Source organism: Sorex araneus, chromosome 11 (assembly GCF_027595985.1).
Source record: "Sorex araneus isolate mSorAra2 chromosome 11, mSorAra2.pri, whole genome shotgun sequence".
NCBI lineage: Eukaryota > Metazoa > Chordata > Mammalia > Eulipotyphla > Soricidae > Sorex > Sorex araneus.
This window is the reverse complement of record NC_073312.1, coordinates 10,014,709-10,020,425: the sequence shown is the minus strand read 5'-3', so window position 1 is coordinate 10,020,425 and position 5,717 is coordinate 10,014,709.

Genomic DNA, 5,717 nt, shown 5'->3' with positions numbered 1-5,717 from the left:
TCCTCTACCTGCGAGGCCAGTGCCTTAGCCCCTGTGCTCTCTCCCACCGGCCCACGTTCCTTTTTTTTATTTCATTTCGCAAACAGTGAGGAAAAAAAGAATTCTGCTAATAGGATTGTCAATGCAGCAGGCTTAGGCTGGCAAATCCGAGTGCATAGAAAGCATCCCACATACCTCACCATAGAAGGCCACCAGGAGAGGTAACAGGCAGCCGGACACTCGTCACCAAAGTTGCCCTTCCTGGTAGGGAGGGAGAGAGAGAGAGAGGCGTGCAGCTGTCACGACCAAGTCCTGTTAGTTTGGTGCCCATTTCTCCAGGGGACCTTGTGGCTCCCAGGAGCAGAAGAAGCTCCTCTTCCAGACTGCCTGGGTGCAGCTGTCTGCCCAGGAGGGGCTTCCTGAGGTCCAGGGGTGTGTCAAACCCTCTGGTCATGTGACCTGGCTAGGAGGAGACAGGCCTTCTGGTGCCAAGGGGCACCGCCTCGCCAATCTTGTTCTGGTGCCAGCAGCTCTAATTCTGGCTTCATGGACCACAGCTTGCTTCCAGACTGCTCGCTGCTGCCGCCTCCTGGACCACGATCTCCCACCATCTTCTGCTCTTCTTGGCCAGGCGGCCTGGAGGGCAGGGGGGAGTGAGTCTCTGACGGTGTCTGAGAAGCACAGACCCCACTCATAAGCCCCTCCGATCTGGTCACAGTGACTCTGCATGGAGAGTGACCTCTGGTGGCTCAGTTCTAAGGAGGAGTTGTCCAAAGGCCTCAGGAGACATCCTGGAACTTCATAAACTTACTGTTGATCGCACAGGCTACATGGAAGCCAAGACTTTTCCAGAATGGGGCTGGAGCAGGCAGGGCCATTGCCTTGCACATGACCCACCTGGGGTCAATCCTCAACATCACATGGTCCCCAAATACCACCAAGAGTGATCCCTGAGCGCAGACCAAGGAGTAAGCCCTGTGCACCACCAGGGGTGACCCAACCCCCTTCCACCCCACCCCAACTTTTTTCCAGAATGATCATATTCAGACACTCTTCTCAACTTTCCTTCTACCCCTTTACTTTACTGCTTTTCTCAATTTCTAGCACTATTATCACCTCCTCCCTCACTCTTGGGTGGCCTTCCCTGATGTGACCCTCTCATCTTGTCTGTCCTATAAATAGCAGGTAAATGTCACTCACCTGTGCTGTGTACTTTTCTTTTTTTTTTTTTTTTGCTTTTTTTTTTGGGGGGGTCACACCTGGCGATGCACAGGGGTCACTCCTGGCTCTGCACTCAGGAATCACCCCTGGTGGTGCTCAGGGGACCATATGGGATGCTGGGAATCGAACCCGGGTCGGCCGCGTGCAAGGCAAACGCCCTACCCGCTGTGCTATCACTCCAGCCCCTGTGCTGTGTACTTTTCAAACTGTTCAGTGCCACACACAAAGAACAAGAGGACTTGTAGAGATGTTCCAGGTAAAATTTGTGAGATACAGGCAAATTTCACAACTGGAAAGAACTGAATAATTTCTTCTCTCTCTCTTCTCTCTCTCTCTCTCTCTCTCTCTCTCTCTCTCTCTCTCTCTCTCTCTCTCTCTCTCTCTCTCCCTCTCCCCCCCCCCTCTCTCTTTGGCCTTCATAGGGGGTGCCACTTCTGATGATGCTTAGCCCACACTTATGGTTCAGTGATCAGCTTGGCAGTGCTCAGGTGCCAGCAGAGTGACATCCAATGTTGCTAGGGGGTGCTGCAATTCTGGGGACCAAACTCAGGGTGAGGTGTATGCTCTACCCTTTGAGCCTCACCCTGCGTCTGTTTCTAACCCCCTGAAAACTACTTCAGAGGCCCCAGACTCAGTTTCCATTTTATTTCGAGATACCAATGACATTCTCGAGCACCACAGCCATTCTTGGAAATAGCAGTTTCCTCTTTTTCTTTTTTTAATTGAATTACCATGAGATACAGTTACAAAGCTTTCGTGTTTGAGTTTTAGTCATACAATGATCAAACACCCATCCCTCCACCAGTGCACATTCTCCACCACCAATGTCCTCTGTATTGTCCCCCCTTTCTAACCCTCCCCCTGGCTCTATGGCAGACAATTTTCCCCAAACTCTCTCTCTCTCTCTCTCTCTACTTTGGGGCACTATGGCTTTTTTGCAGTATAGATGCTGAGAGGCTATCAAATTTGGTCCTTTATCTAAGGAAATAGCAGTTTCTTAGGTTTCTCTTTCACCATACCCAGCAGTGCTCAGGTGTGGGATGGGGTGGGGAGACTGTACGATGCTGGCGGCTAAGGACCAGCTCAGGCAGACCCACTGCGGGGCTTCACACACTGCGTGCCTGTCACCAGGAACTCAGGGTTCCCCAGAGACAGGAGACTGCCACATCTCCAGAGAAAGAGAGATGGACAGGGCACATCCCCTTCCAGGGCAGACTCTGGGCGCCCAGCTGGCATCTGGAGGACGGGGTTGGAAGACCAGACCCTGCCCAGCGCTGCACTGGCGGGCCAGGATTGTCCCCTGCTGGCCCCAATGCAGCAGTCACATCCTTGGCCTCTGAGTTTATTCTCGGCCCCACCAGGCTCTCCGGATTCCTGGTGGGATGCTTTACGAGCAGGGGGAGGTTCGGGTGGGGGAGGATGCTTAGTCTGCCGAAAAAAATCAGACACCACGGGGGCTGGCGGAGACGTGGAAGTCCATCAGCGCCCTTCTATCTTTTACCATTAACAGTGCTGAGAGATTTGAGGGGCTTTGCTCCATGGTCTGTACAAACCTGCGGGTGCATAAGAAGCGTCACTGAGAAGGTGGCCTGGCCAGCAAAATGATGTGGCACCAAATTGCAGCCTACAGCAGCGGCACGCGGGAAAGGGCGGAGGAGTCCAAGTCCCAGCAGTGGCCCCTTCCGGGAGGAGGTTCGGAGAGGCTGGGCCTTGTGGCCCGCACCCAGGCTCCACCCACACACCTGCTGGGCCCGTTGGTGGTCACCTGACCCAAGCAGCCAATCAGAGTGTTTCCCCGAGAATTTCCCACGCCCCAACCACAAAGTGTATTGGGCGGTACAAGAGGTGTTGTGGGCTGGCGTGTGTTCAGCCACCTCGGGAAGAGTGAGCGGCAGGAAGGGTGAAATCAACAGCCACGGAAAACGTGGTGTTGGGATTGCTGCTGTGCGTTGCGCCCAAAGCCCACTGTAGCTCCAACCCGCCTGTGGTTGAATAAGAATAACTGCCCCCGCAACTCCTTTTTCCCAAGCACCCTTTACATAGTTTGAGTTGCAGACCCATCGGACCTGAGGGCGTTTTTTGTTCTTAGAACCCTGCCTTCACCTTGAGAAGACCACAAGGGAGTTGAAAGTGCTCAAAACTCCCATACCAAAATGATGCCAGGCTCACCGAAGAGCTTTTTGGAGCGGAATATAATCCAGAAAGTGCAGCTTTTCGGTTTTCCAGGCCCCTCTGTTCTTCGAACCTCGGCATTGCTGCGGCGTTCGGAGCCTTCCTCTAGCCTGGGCATGGTGTGCCAGGGTGGGGGGGACGCTGCCCTTGGATCCCTGATTCTGGCTCTTCCCGTCACCCATGACAGGCACACCGCGCTGCTGGGATTGCTTTCCCATCCACCAAGCACGCTAATAAGTATGTCTAGCTCACACGTTTATCAATCATGAGGCTCAAACAAAGTTCCGAATTCAAGTGTTAATGTTGCTCTCTTAAAAAACCCACGGAAGGGACCAGAGTGATTGGACAGCAAACAGAGAGGGTTTGCCTTGCAAACTGCCGACCCGGGTTCGATCCCTGCCATCGTATAGTCCCCTGGGCACCGCCAGGAGTAATTCTTCAGTGCAGAGCCAGGAGTAACCCTAAGCATCATCGATTGTGGCCTCCAAATCACAAAAGAAAACCCACAGCAGGTCGCATGGTGGGATGTCTCTTCAGGCAAGCAGCCACCACACGCCGGCTCTAATTCTGAGAGCCAGCAATGCCTCAGGGGCGTTGGAAACTGGTCCATGAGGCTGGCGTGATTAGAACTGTCTCTGCAGGTCAGATCCCATCAAACAGCTGATGGGTCTATGGTCCGTATGTGGTGAGCTGAAATGGACAGAGAACTACCTAGGTATGCCTGGAGGCAAGTTTGAGCTTTATGTCTCAATGAACTGTTCAGAGACCCAGATCACACCTGGTCCATGTGAGTGGTGCCTGCGGGGGGAGAGTGATGGTAGGGCTGGAGTGTCGGGATGGGATGTGTTGCACTGCGGCTAGAACCCTGTAAGTCAGATGCTCTATCACTTGAGCCATATCCTGGGCACCTTGGCTCATACAGTTCTTTTCTTTTGGTTTGGTAGCCACACCTGGTGGTGCTCAGGACATAGTCTTTGCTCTGTGCTCAGGGACCATTCTTTTATTATTATTATTATTATTATTATTACTATTTTTAATGAATCACCATGAGGTAAAGGTACAGACTTACAAACTTTCATGCTTACGTTTCAGTCATACAACAATCAAGTACTCATCCCTCCACCAGTGCCCATTCTCCACCACCAATGTTCCTAGTATCCCTCCTCCCCTCCCACCCCCCCACCACCTGCCTCTATAGCAGGCACATTCCCTTTTACACTCTCTCTCCTTTTGGGTGTTATGGTTTGCGATACAGGTATTGAATGGCCATCATGTTCAGTCTATAGTCTACTTTCAGCACGCATCTCCCATCCAGAGAGTGTCCTCCAAGCGTCCTTTACTTGGTGGTCCCTTCTCTGAGTTGCCTTTTCCCCTAGCATGGGAGGCTGGCTTCCAAGCTGTGGAGCAATCTTCCTGGTCCTTATCTCTACTATCCTTGGGTGTTAGTCTCCTGTTATGTTACTTTATATTCCACAAATTATTGCAGTTCTTCTATGTCTGTTCAGGGACAATACTTGGCTGTGCTTAGGAGATAAGTTGTGGTTGCCGGGGACTAAACCCAGTTCTGCTTCATGAAAGGCAAGCACTCTGTAAAAAAATATTTTTACTAGATAGTAAGCTAATATTTTTGAGTCTTAAGTCTCTGACAGGCAAACCAAGTTCGTGCCCATGAGGTGGTTATAAATCCGAATCAGGAAGCAGGGTTTCCACTTCTGAGACCTGACCTTTCCAAATGCCAGAACAGCTGTTGCCCTTACATTATGTATACAAGTATAATAGAAAAATAATAGAGGCAACTTCAATGTCCATCTGTAGGGGGTCTCTCTAATGGGACATTTGGCAGCTGATTTTCAAACATGAGTTAGAATCGCAGGTCTTCTCATGGAAAGAGTTCCAGGATATATGGTCAAGTGACAAAACAAATTATAAAGTATTCAATCATATAAACATACAAAAATCACACTCTTTTAAGTATATTCATTTAAGAGACTGGATTAGAGCAGAATAAGCTCATTACTTTAAAAAAATTTTTTTGGCCACAGCCAGCTAAGGGCTTACTCCTGACTCTGTGCTCAGGGATCACTCTGGGTGAGCTTGGGGGAACCATATGGTATCGGAGATCCAACCAGGTTTGCAAGATGACTGGCCTTCACTCTTACCTCTCAGGTCCCAGAATGTGCTAATTTTAATAGATTTTTGTATTTTAAAATTTGATACAGTGAGCATGTATACCTTTATAATTAAAAAGATTTTTAAAAATTGTATTGAATCATTGTGAGAACAGTTACAAAGCTTCCATGGTTAAGTATCAGTCATACAATGATCCAACACCCATCCCTTCACCA